We start from the raw sequence: 19,940 nt of genomic DNA, 5'->3' as shown, positions 1-19,940 counted from the left end.
AGTAATATTTGATAAATATCAAATATGTGGTATAGGCAGTGGAGGAAAGAAATGATTTGGGATTGGAACAATCTGGGGAGGAAAAAGATTTAAACTGGATCATAAAACATAGGACTAGGATTTTAATAGAAAAAATATAAGAGGAGGTCTTTGGAGATTGGGAGACAGTGAAGACAAAAATAGGAATTAAGGTAGGAAAACATAGTGCTTGTTCAGGTAATAGTGATTCTTCCCAGTCTGAAGTAGAAAATTCCTGTAGGTGTTATGGGGAAAAAAGACTAGAATGGGGTCAGATTGTAGAAGACCTTGAAGATCACACTGATATGGTACTTAATGTGTCAGGGTTTCGAGCAGGGAAGATGACATAGGGAAAGAGGTGCTTTAGGGAAAATCGGTCTGGCCAGAGGGTCAAGCCCTATATGTATCAAAAACAGAGACTGGAAGTAGAAGACACCAGAAATAGAGAGACCAGGTAAAAAATCCACTTCTGTAGGGCAGTCATGAAGTGATAACTGAAGTAAGGTACCAGCTGTGGGAAAAGGCAGGAAAGATTTGAGAAACATGGTGAAGGAACAATGGACTTAGAAGGGTTTGATTACAGAGGCTAGGTTTGAGGGACAAGTCAAAGAATATTTTACATGATCATAGAATTTTGACCTGGAAGAGAATTTAAGAGATTATCTCATTCCCTTCTCTCATTTTTGCAGATGATGAAACTGAGACTAAGAAGTAAAATGATTTTCCCAAGGATAATGCAGCAAGCAAGTAACATAGTCAGACCCTAACCCCAAATCTCTTGTCTTCTAGTTAAATACTCTTTCTAATCCATCAAGACTTGAGTCTACATGATTGACTGAAATGGGGAAGTTGGGAGCAGAGGAGGTCATTTAGGGGTGGATGGGAGATGATTAGTTTTGTTTCAAATATGTTAAGTTTGAAGGATAGCCACAGAGAAATGTTCAGCAGCATTATCTAAAATAGTTAAGTAAATGAGGTCGTTATTTGTTACTGAAAGAGTAATGGAGTAGGAAAAAAGAGGATAACAACCATGATGTTACAATTCATCTTAAACTAGATTTGAAAGAAAATATCTAAAAATCATGACATGTTTATATGTTATATTGTATGCTGTAAATGTAAATGAGCAGTAGGAAATTATAATTACATTCTTTCTCTTTCCCCAAACACCATTTAATACAAAAGAAAAGAGACTACCCAGGGAAAGGATTTTCATAGAGTCACAGTATTTTAGGGCTAGAAAGAACTAAACCTTTCATTGCACAGATATAGAAACTTAATCCAAGATTTTGTCTATATTATAATTGAAGAGCTTTTAAGATAGCATTTAGAGACCCATGGTAATGTTGCTATTATCAATTTACATTACATTGATTCATATCTGATTAAAAAATAGGCCTATGCCTCTTGACCTTGAATTGACCTTAGTTGAAAAACTAGCTCTTACCTCCCATATCTAACCAGTTACCAAATCACAGGATCATAGCATAATAGGATTTAGAACTAGAATGGACCTTAGAGATTAGTCCAACACCATCATTTTATTTTTAGTGACTTTAAATTTTACTAAATATTTCCCAATTTCATGTAAAAATGTTTTTAACAATCATTTAAAAAATTTTTTTTGAGTTCCAGATTCTTTCCCTCCCTTCCATGCTTCCCCACTGCTGGAGAAGACATGCAATTTGATTTCAACTATACATGTGAAGTCATGCAAAATATACTTCCATATTAGTATTGTTGTGAAAGAAAACACAAACAAAATAAAACAACAAAAAGTAAAAAAAGTATGCTTGAATCTGCATTCAGAGTTCATCAGGTGAGAATTTTTCATCATGTATCTTTCAGAATTGCCTTAGATCATTGTCTTAAAACAGAGTAGCTAAATCTTTAAAAGTTGATCATCCTTATAATATTGCTATTACTATTTACGGTATTCTTCTGGTTCTGCTAACTTCACTTTTCATCAGTTCATATAAGTCTCAGGTTTTTCTGAAACTATCATTTCTTATTAAATTTCTTATCTTCCATCACAATCACATACTACAACTTGTTCAGCCACTTTCCAGTTGATGGGCATCCCCTCAATTTCCAATTCTTTGCCAACACAAATCTCTCCCATCATCTTGCACAATCCTTTGTATGTAGTTGGTATTTAAAGAATCATTTTTGAAGAATGAATGAAAGAAGTTATTATTATGAAGTTATAGATGAAGGTATAGGAGAGTATTACTATATCATAATGTAAATGCTCTGAGAAGAACAAGTCTAAAAGGCCTAACGATTTTGAAGGACAATTCTTTTTTCAATGCTAAGCTTACCACACTTCTAGATTTTCACACAAAAGCCATTCATTCATTTAACAAACATTTATTGATCACAGAGTGTGTATAGATCACTGGGGCTAGACAGGAATAAGATATAAATTAGATTGTAAATTCTTCAAGGCAAAGGACTGTCTTTTGCCTTTTATTGTATCCATAGCACATAACAGAGGCTTAATAAATGTTTATTGACAGATTGATACAAAGTTTAAAAAGAAAGTTAAAATCCTTGATCTCATGAAGTTTATGGTGGTTCCTTGGGGAGAATTCTTCTGATGGTGCCTTCATTGGTAGCCTTATCTATAATTTCCTTAGGTATATATTAAGATCAACTGCTACAGGGAGCTCCTATGTCTTCTTTTGAGAGATTTCCAAGTTAACCTCTCAGGGTCTTTGAAGGAACGTATTTTAAAGGTATTTATCATTATAGTTACATTAAGGCTCTTTGTTTTTACATCAGTCATTTACAGATACCCTTCCTACTCTTAGTTCCTGTCTAGAAGTCTCACTTAAAATAAAAACAGTTATGCAAAACAATGAATTAGGTGACTGAATTTGACATTATGTGGAGCCTTTTTGCACCTTTTCTCCCCCCCCCTCCTGTCTTCTTCCCACCTCCATCTTTCTCCTGATAGAAGAAAGATAGATTTACTATATATATTTTTTCTCATGGAGCAAAATTGGTTCAGCTGAGATATTATTTTCCTTTCAATATTTAAAAAAATTTACATTATTGTAGCCATTACATATATTGTTTTTATTATTCTGATTATTTTACTCTGTATCAGTTCACCTGTGTCTTCCTATGTGTTTTTCTTTTCTTACCACACAGTAGAATTATACTCCATTTCATTTCTATACCTCAATTTGCTCAGTCATTCCCCTATGAAAGAGGCCCTGCTTTGTTTTTAGTTCTTTGCCACCACTTAACAAAGAGTTAAGCTATGGATATTTGAGGATATTTGGGTCTTAAAAGATAAATCTTGAAGGCAAAAAACAAGGTTGTGGTTTGAGGAGCAATAGCATGTAATGTCTGTCAGTGCACAAAACTGATGCCAGCAGACTCTCAATGACTACTTTCACTTCTAACTCTTCAGCCATTGAATGATTTCTTCTGGTTGTGGGATTGTGCACCCATGGTTTTCTGGAGTTAGAACAATGTTGCCTGGAATGATCTTACATTCACGGTCTACCTTAGTTTACTTAAAGAATAATATTGAATGATTCTGACATTCTAAGAAATGTGAAGAATTTGAGATTATTTCCACTCATAACAAGCATTTGCTAGTCATTTAACATCATAGAGGGGACACTGGGCTATAAGTCATATATATATGAACCAATATATAAACCCATTAAGTATAAATGACTAGAAAGAATAGCTCTTCAATTGCTATGTTCTAGACAAAGAGCCCAGAGGATATGAAATGGATGTTGACCAATCCTGGGGTTTTCTATTGTGGTTTATCACCAGGCTCTGTGTCATCATTACTCCTCTTTTTTAATGTTTGAAGGAGGTCATATTTATCGGCAGTTATATAGTTTAAACTATTAAGCTATTGCTATGCTTATGTCATGCTAATTTTTTCCATCTGACCTAGATGGTGGTTTGTCCTGTTTTCACTTTGCTTGACTAAGTTAGGAGTATTGATAAGAATGAAGAAGTTACTCAGTTAAAAATTAAGCCACAGGGACAAGTAGAAAATGGAAATCACCCTGATGCTATGACTATAGCAATAGCTCTCAGTTTTATTCTTTCTGCATCCTTCACCTCTAATTGTGTGTGTGTGTGTGTGAAATTCAGACAATTCTTTTTTTTTTTTTTTAGTGAGGCAATTGGGGTTAAGTGACTTGCCCACAGTCACACAGCTAGTAAGTATTAAGTGTCTGAGGCCAGATTTGAACTCAGGTGCTCCTGACTCCAGAACCGGTGCTCTATCCACTATGCCACCTAGCTGCCCTGAAATTCAGACAATTCTGAAATTGTAGGTTCCCCATGAAATTTTGGAAGATCAAAGTGCCCCTTTTTCATTTGTTTAAAAAGAGATGTTAATATGAAACTTTCAAAACTTTTAAAATAGAAAGGAAATTCATTTTACGTGGCCTGAAGCCTCAGAATTATGACATTTTCAGAATACATCATCATATGCCAGAGAACCCTTTATGTCTATTGGTGGAATGTAGATATTGCATCCTCTCTTCAGACACATAAAACCACCAGACATTATAAAAACGAAGGCAAAAGGAAGTTGAGAGAAAGTTTCAGGAACTGTGTACGTCAGGGAATTCCAAAGCATAAGAGAAAGATCTATGGTTTTGGCGAGGGGGATAGAAACCCAGAAAGGGAGAACGTTTAGCATATGGCATGTATTTTTCTTAGTATACACGTATGGATAGTGAAACAGTGGTGATGGGGAAAGGCCAGTCCAGGAGTCTGGCTTGGCAGGTACCATGGATTGAAGCAGGAAGGTACCATACATTCAGGCAAGTAATTAGTCAAACTTGGAGAAACAAAAAGAGGTAAAAGGGTTAGGTAAAGATCAAGAGTTGGGCAGATACAGTGGCTATCCTAAATATAGTTCATCTCCCACCTCCAGACCTTTGAACAGGCCATCCCCCATACCTAAAATATATTTCTTTATTACCTCTATCTCTTATAATCAAGTTTCCTTCCAAACTCATATCAACTGCTACCCACTACATGAGACCTTTCTTGATTCCATCTAACTGCTAATGCCTTCCCCCACCCCCACATCATGTATATTTATTTTGTACATATTCCAAGCAAAGTGGAACATTAGCATTATCTATAATCCACATGAAAAAACAAAAACAATAAAGCCTATCTACTTTTTTTTTTTTTGGTGAGGCAATTGGGGGTTAAGTGACTTGCCTAGGGTCACACAGGTAGTAAATGTCAAGTGTCTGAGGCCAGATTTGAACTCAGGTCCTTCTGACTTCAGGGCCAGTGCTCTATCCACTGCGCCACCTTAGCTGCCACGGCCCCCTTTTTAAAATTAATGTAATTTTTTTTTTTTTTGGTGAGGCAATTGGGGTTAAGTGACTTGCCCAGGGTCACACAGCTAGTAAGTGTCAAATGTCTGATTTGAACTTGGGTCCTCCTGAATCCAGAGCCAGTGCTGGCCTATCTACTTTTGACCCAATTAACTATATATACTGAGGGACAGTGTTTTGTTTTTCCTTAATAATCTACACAATCACCTTAATTCTCACTTCATTTTCCCTAAGTAAATACAACCTGTGGCCTGATTTGTGACATAGGGAAGGTTATTCCTATAAAGGGGGGAAAGATTCATCAAATTATATGGCTAGGATTTTAACACTGATCATCCTCCAAATACTATATTTCAAGATCATACAATTCTTTCTTTTCTTCTTTTTTTTTTTTTGCTTGAGTCCCAGAGTTAAGAGAGAAGCCTGTGTTCAGTCTGAACTCGGTTACTCAAAAGGCAAATACTATTTATTGGTAGCCATCTCCTTAGAGGTAGGTTCATTTTGTGAGAGTGGGGAGGAGTGGCTATTGAGAGGGAAAGAAAAGGTGCAAATTGTATTTTGTATTTACTCACATTTTGCACATCTTTTTTATTCTGCTAGAATATAAGCTCCTTCAGTTCATCTTTAGCTTTGTATTTCCAGAACCTCTCCTAGCACAGTGTTAACACAAAATAGCCACTTAATGAATATTTTTGCCATCTTCATTGCCTCTACACACACTGTATGCAACCTCCAGAAACACTTCTAGAGGTGTTAGTCCACTGAGTTCTGTTATGGACATGCTGAGTTTAAGATGCTTATGGGACATCCAGTTTGAGATGTTCAAAAAATATATCTGGTCATGTGGGACTGTAAATCAGGAAATAGATTAGGAAAGGACATATAAATCTAGGCATCATTTACATTGTAGTTGTTCAGTTTTATTTGATTCTCTTTGACCCCATTTGGGGTTTTCTTGGCAATGATACTGGAGTGGTTTCTCATTTCCTTCTCCAGCTCATTTTATAGATTAGGAAACTGAAGCAAACAGGGTTAAGTGACTTGCTTAGGATAACAAAGCTAATAAATGTCTGAGGCCAGATTTGAGATCACAAAGATGCATCTTCTTAATGCAGGCCCATCAGTCTATCCACTGCACCACCAGTTGTCTCCTATCGTCTGCATGGAGATGATAAATGAACCTGTGATATTTATTTTATTTTATTTTATTTATTTTGTGGGGCAATGAGGGTTAAGTGACTTGCCCCAGGTCACACAACTAGTGTCAAGTGTCTGAGGCTGGATTTGAACTCAGGTCCTCCTGAATCCAGGGCTGGTGTTTTATCTGCTGTGCCAGCTAGCTGCCCTAATTTTTAATTAAAATTTTTTTTGAACCAATGATATTTGGTGAGATCACCAAGTGAAATATTACAGGGGGAGAAGAGAAGAATTCCCAGGACAGAACCTTAGGGGACACTTAAGGTTAGTGGACATTAAGGCAGTTGAGACAACTAGGTAGCACAGCAGATAGAGTACTGGACTTGGAATCAGGAAGATTTAAGTTCAAAGCCTGCATTTGACTATAAGCAAGTCACTTAACCTCTCAGTTTCTTCGTCTTTAAAGTGCGGATAGTAATAACATTTACTTCCCAGAGTGGTTGTGAAGATAAAAGGAGATAGTATTTTTAAAATATTTTGTTATTATTAATGGGTGTGAATGATAAAGATGAAGAACCACAAAGGAGATAGAGTAGAGTAGATGGAGAGATCAGTGCTGCAAGAACCTGGAGACAAAAGATGCAGGAGGAGAGGGTGATCAACAGTGACAAATGCTGCAGAGAGGTTAAAAAGGATGAGGACTAAGAAAATAACATTATATTTGACAACTACAAGATCATTATTACCTTCAGAGACAGTGGTTTCATTTAAATGATGAGGTTAGAAGCTAGATTGCAGAGTTTAGAATAAAGTGTGAAGAGAAGTGGAGGTATCTACTGTAGATGACCTTGTTAAGGAGTTTGCTCAAAAAAGGGGAGAAGAGATATGGGCATGAAATCTAGTAGGGAGGGTAGCATCAAGTGAGAGTTTTTAAAGAATTGGGGAGACATGGGCTGGAAGGAGAGAAGGAGGAAGTAGATAAGGAGAAAATAAGGATTATAGAGAGTGGGGATAATGGTGGGAAAATCTGCCAGAAAAGATGGGAAGAGATGGGATCAAAGATACATATAGGGAACGTGTGTGTGTGTGTGTGTGTGGGTGCTGCCTTGGCAGAGAGAAGGGCCATCTCTTCTGATCTGATTTGGGAGAAGTAGAGTGATTGCTTGATGGCAATGAGGGTCAAGTTCAGATTAGATAAGACAAAATTTGTAGTAGATCCAAATTGCTCTTTAAGCTTGAGCCCACTACTTCCTGGGTTCTATATATACTTCTCAGACAGAATGTGACAGACTTTTTTTTTTCTTTGGTTTTTGGTTTTTGGTGAGGCAGTTGCAGTTACACACAGCTAGTAAGTGTCACACAGCTAGTAAGTGTCAAGTGTTTGAAGTCAGATTTGAACTCAGGTCCTCCTGACTCCAGGGCCGGTGCTCTATCCATTGTGCCACCAAGATGTCCTTGTGACAAACTTTTAGAGACATGTTTTATGCTAACTGTTCTTAAGGCTGGCTAACTTAATTGATTCTCAACTGAGAATCTTTAGGGGAAGCACATCAGTAGGGCTTATGACCTATAGTACTAAAAAACCAGCCACCTCAGCCCCTTAAATCTCTCCTTAGAGCAGCAAGGGGATGTTATAATCAAGCTCTATAGTACCCAACTTACCAGAGTGAATGGGAGCTGGGATAAGCATCTCAAAGAATTGCTTCAAATGTTTTTTCCTAAAATGTGGTACTCAGAACTGAGCATAATACTCTAGTTGTTATCTCATCAGGGCAGAGCAAAATTGGATGTCTTATGAATTGGGTGTCTTGCTTTTTTCTTAGTGAAGGCTAACATAGCATTAGATATTTTGGCTTCCAAGTTATACTGTTTTCTCATTACACCCCCACCCTGATATTTTCTATATATCTAGTCTCCATTGCCTTGTATTTTGTGAAGTTGATTTTTTGAAACTAAGTATAAAAGTTTGCATTTCCTACTAATACATTTCATCCCATTAGATTTGTTTCATCAAATCTTATAAGATTTCTAACTTGCTCTACTTCAGTCACTCACCATTTATTAAGTGCTTACTATGTTCCAAGCACTGTTCTGGGTATACAAAGAAAGACATAAGATGGTTCTTGCCCTTAAGGAGCATACATTCAAATATGGAAGACAACATTTGAATAAAAAGGCACATACAATTGTAACCTCATCCAAAGCTTTTTGCTATATCTGAAGGAGATATGACTCCTGATTGTCAGAGAGAATGCTGTGCTTACTTGGGGAGAGACAAGAGAGGACACTCAAAGGAGGGAGGGAGAGAAAGACTTTGGAATGGAAGACTTGCATGGGAAGTTGACCCTATTGTGTCTTTGGTCTTGCTTGAAATTCTAGTGACTGATAGAATGTATTTCTTTTGAGTGAGAAAGTTGTTTATCTTCTGATTTGAGCTGAGATCTAATCTCACTGCCATCTGAAGAATTAATTCATTTTTGCATAATTTTTGATATATTCTAATCTGTTTAATCTCTCCAATTTCTGTTTGCTATTTACTTGTATAAATGGGTTTACTTGCTATTTGCTATTTGTGACTGTCTTTTCTGTAAATCAGTATTTGTTTGGAAGGAACTAAGGTAATGAAAATAAACCAAGGAACATCCTTTGCCTTAAGAGGGAACCAGACAAAGTTCCTCTTTTTTCCTATCTTCATGCTCTTAGGCTACACAGATATCTGTAGTGTAGCAAATAGATATAATTCTAGTCTTATTGGAGAAAAGAGCAGAGAAATCCCATTTCCTCATCTCTTCTTCATTCACCTCTTCTCACCCTTCCACAAGAATTTTATACATGTAGATATTTGAGGTTCAGACTCCTTGGCAGTCAGTTTTATAGTCCTATTGCCAGAAGTTTTAGAAAAATTCGTAATTGAAGGAAATGCTAAATTTCAACAAAGGGTGAGTGAAAATAAAGATGTATTTTTTTCCTATCTAGGTTTACAGATCCATAGACTTCTTGAGAGTCTGTGAACTGGGGGCAGCTAGGTGGCACAGTGGATAAAGCATAGGACCTGGATTCAGGAGGACCTGAGTCAAATCTGGCCTCAGACACTTGACACTTACTAGCTGTGTGACCCTGAGCAAGTCACTTAACCCTCATTGCCCCGCCAAAAAAAAACAAAGAGTCTGTGAACTCCAGGTTAAGAACCTTTGTTATAGACAGCAATTTAATGTTCCGATTAGGAGGTTGGGTTGTATGACAGATATGCCTAAGTATGTTTAAAGAGGACAATTCTTTTCCCTCTGGCATCTCCTTGATTCGGTATGAAATCCCTTGACAAGGTGTGTGTAAATTTTCCTCCTTTTAATTTCCTCCTGAGGCTTTGGCTCTACCAAAGATTTAAGTTTGCATACCTCTTGTGCTCGACCTTTAAAAGAGAAGTACTACAAAAGGAGGAGAGGATACAGCCAGATAGGACTCTAGTCTTTGGAAAGAAACATTTTGTTCCTCTAGGGAATCATGCACATTGTGGAGTTGGTATCAGAGAGAGAACAGATCAAAAGGAAATTGGAGATAGACAAACACATAAAGATTTGAAATGCAACCATGTCACTCTTCAGAAGAAGAAGAAAAATGTGCCCCAGATGGAGACCCAATAGCCTTGCCCACAGGCAGACTAGGGGATTGGAGATTTGGAAAGAAAGGAGTTGTCATTAGATGGAAGCATGAACAGGAAGAAGGGCCAGTATCAGAAGGAAGACATTTCATAATGTTGCAACCTAGACCTATCTGTTCACTGACACTGAGTCATGTAAGTAGGTAAGATCTCCACTAAAGGTAGATTCTCCCTGTCACTGGGAGAATTACTTCACTCTAAACCTTGAGCTTTCTCCTCTGGAGTCAGAGGGAGATACACCTAGAAATATGTAAATATAAAAAAATATTTACACATACATATGGCATATGTGTATGTACATATTTTATGTTGTATTTAATATATACCCATATATTTGTTTTATATTATATTTAATAAATTTAATATTTATATTTTATATATTATATTTTTATACACACACATACACATACCCAAGGAAGGTGATACCCACAAGAAGTGAGAGTTGCTAGACTTTCTAGAAACTCTGATTTTTTTTCCTCTGTGTGTGTATGTGTACCTGTACCTGTACATACATGTATATGTTTGTTTGAAACCAAGGTAGAATTACAAGTCAGAAAAACCATATAGGCTCCTGGTAAAAGCAGAAGCCCCCTGGAAAGGAAGGAGAGCTGTTATTGACTATTTACAGGCTTGGGCATGAATTCTTTGTGTTTTCTATAGTGTTAAATAAATATCTATCCTCTTTTTTAAGTTCTATTAACCTAAATACTTACATATGAGCTAATGGCCTTTGGAGCAACATAAGCCAATATATAATGTTCTAAGAGAAAATCTGGGTAGGGATGAAATAGCAAAAGATCAGTAGGACAGATGCCATATATTGCCATATATCTGGAGGCAGAGATATAATTCTTGAGAAGCTTTCAAGATTGAAGCCAGGCCATATGAATTCATAGATTTGTTAGTGTGTCATGAAGATACAGATGGACACTGAGAATGAAGGGCTGAGAGGAGTCGAATATAGCTCTTAGGTTTTGATCTAGAGTAAGTATAAGAATGGTGGTTCCATTTACAGAATTGGAGAAACTGGGAATAGAGTTAGGTATAGAAACAACAAAAATAAACTCAATATGGGATACAGTTAGCTTGAGAAGATGGCAATTATAAGTGGAGAGAGCATAGAATAATTGAAAGATTATTGGATTTGGAGTCACAGGATTATGGAATCTTCAGACATCTAGTCTAACCCACACCTGAACAAGAATCCCCTTCACAATATCCTCAATAAGTGGTCTTATGACTCTTTGAAGACGTTCATCCTTGAGAGCCCATCACTGATTAAGGACTCCTTTCCCACTTTTGTTTAGTTCTAATTTTTAGGAAATTATTGTTCATATCAAGCCTACATTCCTGTCTTTGCAGTTTCCACTCCTTGCTTCTGATACTGCTCTAGGGCCAAGCAGAATAAGTCTTTATACTCTCCCCTCTAGGACAAGTTCCTCAAATACCTGAAGAAAGCCACTCCATTTTCTTGCATCTTCTCTTTTCCAGGCTAAAACATCCTCAGTTCCTTCATCTGATTCTCAAATATTTTGATTTCAAGGCTTTCTTTAGTCACCCTGGTTTTCCTCCTCTGGTTGTTCTCCAGCTTATGACTGTTCTTTTTAAAAAAAAAGTGGTGAAGACATAGTTTTGCCTCTTACTAGTTATGTAATTTGAGGTCAGTTATGTTCACTCCCTGGGTTTTGGTTTTCTCATCTGTAAAATGGGAAGTTAGGGGCACTTCATGATTTCTAAGGTTCCTTGAAACTCAAAAATTATCTAATTTCCAAAGAGAGTGTAAAACACAGGATTAGATTTCAGGTAAGATGAGATAAATAGGCACATAGGTGATTGTTGAAATCATGAGTGGATTAGTTTTCAGAGGGAGAGAGTACAAGCAAAAAAAGCAGAGAGCCAATAACTGAGTCTTGGAAAGATGCCCATTATGAGGAGGAAGAAAAAGAGGAAGGCATAGAGATAGCTAGCAGGGAAATCAGAAAATAAGTTTAATGGAAAATAAGGGAAAGCAGTTTTATAATGGAGTAGAATAGTAGAACATCAAACAAAAAGAGGCTAAGGAGACAGAACAATCAACCATGCTGCTCCACTACATAGGAAATGTCAACACAAGAATGATGAAATGAAGAGGTGAGCAATTGTCCAGTGACTGCAATTATTGTAAATAAATAAAATGAATCACTCAGATCACAAGCAATGTTTTCTTCAGATTGAAAGAGAAAATGAATCTGATGTATAGTTGCCTCAACACCTTGTTTAGATACTGTTTCAATTAGTAGGTATCAACACTTCTTTTTGCATTCTATTTTTTAACTTTTGTAAATAGTATTTTATTTTTCTAATCACATGTAAAGATAGTTTTCAATTCATTTTTAATCAGATTTTCAGTTTCAATTTTTTCTCCCTACCTCTTTCCCCTCCCCTTCCCTAAGACAAGAAATATGATATAGGTTTTACATATGCAATCAAGATAAATATATTTCCATATCAGTCATGTTGTAAAAGAAGAATCAGAACAAAAGGGAAAAATCATGAGAAACAGAAACCAAAAAAGTGAAAATAATATGCTTCAATCTACATTCAGACTCCATAGTTCTTTTCTCTGGATGTGGATAGCATTTTCCATCTTGAGTCTTTTGCAATTGTCTTGGATCATTATATTGCCAAGAAGAGCTAAGTCTATTATACTTGATGATTCCTCAATGTTACTGTTAGTATGTATAATGTTCTGGTTCTGCTCACTTCACTCAGCATTAGTTCAAGTAAGTCTAGGTTTTTCTGAAATCTGCCTGCTCATTATCTCTTATAGCACAATAGTATTCCATTACATTCATATACTATAACTTGTTCAGCCATTCCACTATTGATGGGCATCCCCTCAATGTCCAATTCTTTGCCACCACAAAAAGAGGTACCATAAATATTTTTATACATTAGGATGCTTTCTCCTTTTTTATGATCTCTTGGGGATACAGACCTAGTAGTGATATTGCTGGGTCAAAGGGTATGTATGCACCATTTTGTAGCCCTTTGGGCATAGTTCCAAATTGCTCTTCAGAATGGTTGGATCAGTTCACAACTCCACCAAAAATGCATTAGTGTCCCAATTTTCCCACATCTTCTCTAACATTTATCATTTCCCTTTTCTGTCATATTAGCCAATCGTATAAGTGTGAGGTGGTACCTTAGAGTCGTTTTAATTTGCATTTCTCTAATTAATGGTAGATATCAACACTTCTCACTCTCTTCTAAGATGATAAGGAAATGATTTCACATTGTGATTTATCTTCTTTTGGATGCATGGAAGGACCAATTCTTTAATGTTATTGATTATAGAATCACATACTGGGAAGCCATCCAACCCATAGCTCAATAAGAATATCTTCTATATCATCCTTGACAAGAGGCTATCTGGTCTTTGAAGACTTTTAGTACGAAATCTCCTGAGGCAATCCATCACACTTTTGGATAATTATTAGCACTTTTTCTTATAGTTGGCCTCCATTAACCTTTTTCCATTATTTTCTACCCATTGCACCTATTTATGCCATCTGGGGCCCAAACAGAGCCAGACTAATTCCAGGTGACAACCTACAACCTTTCAACCACTTGAAGACTGCTATTGTATTGACCCTAAATAAAGAGGAATGAATTTAGATTCAGTGGATCTGAGTTAAAAACTCCATCTCTGTCATTTACTATTTATGTGACCTTGGGCAAGTGATTTGACTCCTCAAAGCCTCAGTTTCCTCATTTGTAAAAATGAGTAGGGGTGGTAAACTATATGATTCTCAAGTTTCCTTTCTAGTTGTTAAGGGCTAAAATTCTAGCTAAACTGTCTAAAATATCTAATGAGTGGTTGCCAACAAATTATAAGCTTTAGCATGAGTTAGACTTTTAAGCATTTATTAAGGAGAATAAGAATTTGGTAAAGAGAGAAGAAAAGGCCTAGATTCCTATCTATTAAAGGGAGAGTGCATTTCTAGCTCCCTTTTCCATCAGTGTCCCCAGGAAAAGAGAGAGAGACAGAGCGCCCAGCTCCCTTTTTCTCTTCACACCAGCAAAGGGAATGTAATGGAGTTTATTAATTTGATCATTGACAACGCTATGCTAAGTTTTAGTAAAAATCCAGCAATTCAAACAGTTAAAGAAGAGAATCCAACTTTCCAGACCAGAGTCCAGAATCCAGTTATCCAGATCAGAGCCCAGAGTCCAGAGCCCAGTTTTCCAGACCAGAGTCCAGTTTCCTCCTGATGACATCTTAGCACCCCAAGAAGACAAGAGAACTCAGAGACTTTATATGAATAGTTTTGTTCTGTTGATTTTGTTTTCTGTTTCTGTTATAATATACACCATCTGTAATATGTAATCTCTGCAGAGGCCCTCCCTTTGCAAGACCTATGTCAAAGCGCAGTTCGTGAGGGACTGCCCCTCTGGACAAAACTTTCCTCTCTCTCTTTTCTATATTGTTATTTACATATTGTTAGCTAGCATAGGATATTATTTTTGGTTGTTTCATTGAGCAAACGCATTCGTTTTTCAAATGACACAAAACGGGGAACTGTAATGATTGGAATGATGCCACCTACTGGAGACTTACTATAGGAAAGGTCCACTATGAGTAGAATGCCTCAGAGGGCAAGGCCATGTGGCTTTTCCTTGGCATCAGGAAGTAACATTTGCGCATGGGTACTGTCCACCAAGGCTACAAGCCAGTCAACTTGAGGAGCCTCCCATTTTCTGGGAGGGGACAGGAAGGAGGAAGGAGGAAGGAGGAAGGAGGGCCTGCGCGGAGAGGGCTCTCTTTTTTTGGTTCCTGACTTTATGGTGGTGGTGGGGGCAGCAGAGGAAGTCACAGGAAAATTGAGGAAAGATAGGATTGCCATGCTGTTGGAATTCTGTTCTCAATCTTTCTCTTTCTACCTTTCAATAAACCCTTAAAAACCTAAACTCATTTTTATCAGTGATTTTAGTCAGTTTACCCCAAAACTGGAGGAACAGATTAGAACCCACATTTAGAATCTTAAATTACACATAGTCCAAATATATGATACCATGATCCAGGTTAAATATTGGTTGTTCATTCAACTGAACCTCATAGGACATTTGAGTTCAATGCTCTTTGGCATACTGGCTGCTCTCCTCTAAACACTGTCTACATTAGAAAATCTCATACTTCTGCATAACTTTTCAGCCAGAATGTTGCCTTCTTAAGAGAAGGGTGGGATGGTTTGGGAGCAATTTAACCAGGTATCCTTTTTCACAAGGCAGTGTGTTCTGTCAGGAAAGTTGCAAGAGAGATATAAAGGAAATGGGTGGGATACAGAGAATGTTTGTCCCATGTAAAGTAGGAGGTGCTCCCACAGTGCCATAGACTAAATATCATGAGGGGACACAGCCAGTATGGGGTAAGAGGTGGCCAAAACCAATAGTGTGGTCTCCAGAGGACTTTGGAACCAGGAAGCAAGTGCTGTCCTGTATTGGCACATGGCACACTGGTACTTTGTACCAGTGCATAGGCACCAGCTTTTGAAAAGCAGGTCCTGGGATTCAAATTAGGAATAACTTTGGGCTAATCATCAGTGCTGCCATGGTGACTAGTTCCTGTGAAGTCATTACTGCCTCAAGTCCCCTTGATCTTCTGAAGACAGCCTTCATTCTCTGACTCTGAGGTAGAATTCTTAGGTATTATTATTATTTTTTTTATAAGGATGCCAGGTCTCTTCAAGTTCCAAGAGTTAATGATTCTAGCTTGTACAATGAGTATACATTGTTAAGATCCAAATCTCCCACTGCTATGTTCATTTCCTTCTCAGAATGCACTGTTCTTTGTCAAATTACTGAGAGATCCATGTTAAAAAGGGAAGCAAGGTCATCAGATCCCTTTACTTAAGTAGAATGTCAAATTAGAAGGGTTCTTGCTCCCTTTTAATTATTTTTTGTATTGAATTTATACATGCCATATCATTGAAATATAAAATGGGCTTGTTTGTGGCACCAAAGACAGTGAATAACTTTTTATGTATAAAAAATGTTGCTAGAAAAAGCTTATGTATGGTAAAATAACTTGACCTCAAAAACTTGGCTATACTACAGATATGTCAGGAGTATAGCACTGAAAGGTAGATAATATTAATAACCCAAACAATCACAATAAAATATTTAATAAGGGAGGAACAGCACACTAAATATTTTATTTATTTTTAGATTTCTCGAGGTACTCTTAATGCTTAGGCATTCGAACACACATATATGTATGTAAGTATCCTGACTCTATTTTTGTCATTGTGGGAATGTTTGTGGTTCGCTTGCTAGAATGTTTTAAAATGAGTGCTCCTAGCAAAGCAATCTAATTGCCATTTCACAATGGATCAGCAATCTTGTACATGACAAGGCAACGTGGCCAATCTAGACATTTTTCAATATCAGCAGTCTCAGTGTCTCCACTAGAGTGTCTCTAAAATTGGAATCAGGAGGTTTATCAGTCAGCTGGAAAGCAAAAAAAAATATTCTTAAGAGGTTCAGTGATTTCTGATGGTACATTTTCTGTAGTTGCATAGTGACACCATATTTCCCATGCAATGCTTATTGACAAAATGGGTGACCTTCATTGATGCTTACACATCCTCTCTATCTTCCTGTGAGTCATTAGTAATTGCTTGGCAGTTAGCTGCTGTGGCTAACCTAGCTATGAATGTGTCATTTTCATTCATTTGGAAACTAAGGAGGTGTGCTTTGCCCCAAGTATTGAATGTTAACAAATTCAAGGTATTTTGCACCAAAATGAGGAGACATTTCTAGTTATTGCAAAATGCAACAGCCTCTTTAAATTTGAGTGTAAGCCACTTGGAGCATGTTAAAGTGGCTTTAAAGATAGACTTGTATGCAGGATGGCTAGGACCAGCAGGGAGTTAGGCAAACAATAATGAATGATGTGACTTCATTTTTTCTTTCTGGTAAATACTGGCTTTGTCACCTGGAGGAAATATAGGCTAGCAAATATCTATGTGAAAGGGTGAACATTCTTCAGAGATGAGATGGCATTAAGTGGGTCTGCGTTTTCACTTACACTTAAATGAGTAGGGGAAAAGTACTGCAATAAAAATGGGAGGAAAAAACATGCCTGTACTGTGACCCCCAGAAAGTATTCTGTTGAAGAGCCAAAAAGAGAGTGACAGTGAACCTTACTGTTCTGAAGTTCTAGATTGTTGAGCTACAACCAATAATAACATCCAATGTATAGCTTGATAATGGTTTCTGGTGACTAGAGCCAAAACTTGGTTGGAGCCATTGGATCAATGTTTAAGGCCACCAAAATTTTGAGTGTCTAATTATACTTACTCTCTTTTTATAGCATAAAACAACTGAGCTTTGTACCTAATTGGCAAAAATAATTACCACACAATTAGTTAAAATGGGAAGTTTCTAGATATAGTTCATTTCCTTCCTTCACTGCAGCCACACTCCAGTTAATTTCTTGTACAGACATCCGCTGCCATCCCACTACTACTAGAAATGGTTTCCCCGTGTCCCCTCTTCCTTTCTCCTCCTGAAACAAATTACTCTCTTAAAGTCATAATTGCTATCTAAAGCTCTGATGGTAACTGTCCCTATTTTCTTCACTCAAAGTGCCTATATCCTCCCCGCAAGTACTTTTATATAAGTACTTATTAGTGTAGAGGAACTGAGTCTTTAATGATTGAGAGAAGGAACAAAGGAAAAATAGAAAAATAAGAACACAATTTGGAGTCAGAGGGGATTGGAGTTTCAATCTCAGATCTGCTATCCGTATGATGTAGGCAAGTCACTTAATTTCCTGTTACTCAGTTTTCCAATTTGTAAACTGAGAGCATTACATTAGATGCCTTCTGAGATCACTTTTAGCTTTAAATCTATAATTGTCTACAGCTTACCTTCCTGACTTGCCATTACTTTTCATGGTAATAGCAGGGAAAGTCTCAGCCAACTCCACCCCTCCCATTTTTAATTGCTTATATTTTTTAAATTTTTTTTAAGTGAGGCAATTGGGGTTAAGTGACTTGCCCAGGGTCACACAGCTAATAACTGTTAAGTGTCTGAGGCTGGATTTGAACTCAGGTGCTCCTGACTCCAGGGCCGGTGCTTTATCCACTGAGCCACCTAGCCACCCCTGCTTATATTTTTTAAATTAACAAACATTTATTTTCTCTCTCTCCCAGATTTGTCTTACTTCCATAAACAAAAACAAGAATCTCATTACAAATGTACAGTCTGTACAGTCAAGCAAAACAAATTCTCCCAGTGGCCACAACCAAACAAAAATGTGTCTCAATCTTCACTCTGAGTCTATTGCCTTTCTCTCAGGAGGTGGGTAGTATGTTTCATCATAAGTATTCTGGAATTGTACTTGGCCATTGCATTAATTAAAGTTCTAAAATTTTTGCCTTTACAATAATGTTGTTATTGCATAAATTATTCTCTTGGTTTTGCTCATTTCACTCTACATCAGTTTCTACAAGTCATGCCAGGTTTTTCTTAAAACATCTCTTTCATCATTTCTTATAGTATAATAATATGTATTCCATCACATCTATACTATAACTTGTTCAGTAATTCACCAATTGATGGGCATACCCTCAGTTTCCAATTCTTTACCCCAACTATAAAGAGCTGATATAGATATTTTTCCTCTTTCTTTGATCACTTTTAAAGACCTAATAATGGTATTTCTGGGTCAAAGGGTATGAACAATTTAATAATGTTTTAGGCATATTTTCAAATTGCTCCAGAATGTCTAGATCAGTTCATAGCTCCACCAACATTACTTTAAAGAACATGTTTTCCCACAGCTTCTCCAGCATTTGTCATTTTCTGTTTCTTTCTTTTAAAAAAAATAAATGTTGTTAATCTGATGAGTGTGAGATGGAACTTTCAAGATATTGTAATTGATAAAATGGTCAAAGGATATGACCAAGCACTTTTCAGAGGAAGAAATCCAAGTTATTTATTGGTTAAATAAAATATCATACAAAAAATGCTGGGGAAACTGGAAAATAGTGTGGCAAAAATTTGGCATAGACCAATATCTCACACTGTATACCAAGATAAGGTCAAAATGGATACTTGCTTTATACATAAAGGGTGGTGCCATAAGCAAATTAAGAGAGCAAGGAATAGCTTACTTGTCAGATCTATGGAGAAGGGAAGAATTTATGACTAAACAAGAGAGAGAAAGAACATTATGAAATGCAAACTGGATAATTATGATTGCATTAAAATAAAAAAAGTTTTTGCACAAACAAAACCAATGCAACCAAAATTACAAGGAAATCAGAAAGCTGGGAAACAATATTTAAAGCCATTATTTCTGATAAAGGCCTCATTTCTCAAATATATAGAGAACTAAGTCAAATTTATAAGAATACAAGTAATTTCCCAATTGATAAATGGTCAAAGGATAGGGACAGGTAGTTTTCAGATGAAAAATTAAAGCTATCTATAGTCAAATGAAAAAAAAATGCTCTAAATCATTATTGATTAGAGAAATGCAAATCAATGCAACATTGGGGTAACATCTTATACCTATAAGATTGATGATGGAAAAGGAAAATGATAGATGTTGGAGATGTGGGAAAATTGGGACACTAATGCATTTTATTGGAGTTGTAAACTGATCCAACCATTCTGAAGAGCAATTTGGAACTATACCCAAAGGGCTATAAAACTGAGCATACCCTTTGACCCAGCAATACCACTACTAGGTCTGTATCCCAAAGAGATCTTAGAAAAGGGGAAAGGACCCACATGTA

General features: G+C 36.8%; 1 long non-coding RNA gene across 6 annotated transcripts in view; it reads left to right on the top strand.

Moving 5' to 3' along the window:
* Positions 1-15,667: 15,667 nt before the first annotated feature.
* Positions 15,668-19,940, top strand: part of LOC122749839 — an 82,506-nt gene continuing 78,233 nt past the window's right edge. For 5 of the 6 annotated variants that reach the window (XR_006355708.1, XR_006355712.1, XR_006355709.1 and 2 more), the window contains exons 1-3: positions 15,668-15,824; positions 16,360-16,410; positions 18,351-18,498. This is a non-coding gene — a long non-coding RNA (uncharacterized LOC122749839). Of the gene's footprint in view, positions 15,838-16,359; positions 16,411-18,350; positions 18,499-19,940 lie in introns of all 6 variants that reach the window. The other variant, XR_006355711.1, reaches the window with a different exon arrangement.

Source organism: Dromiciops gliroides, chromosome 3 (genome assembly GCF_019393635.1).
Source record: "Dromiciops gliroides isolate mDroGli1 chromosome 3, mDroGli1.pri, whole genome shotgun sequence".
NCBI classification, from domain to species: Eukaryota; Metazoa; Chordata; class Mammalia; order Microbiotheria; family Microbiotheriidae; genus Dromiciops; species Dromiciops gliroides.
The sequence above is the reverse complement of the archived record's forward strand: the minus strand, read 5'-3'. Positions and strand labels throughout refer to the sequence as shown.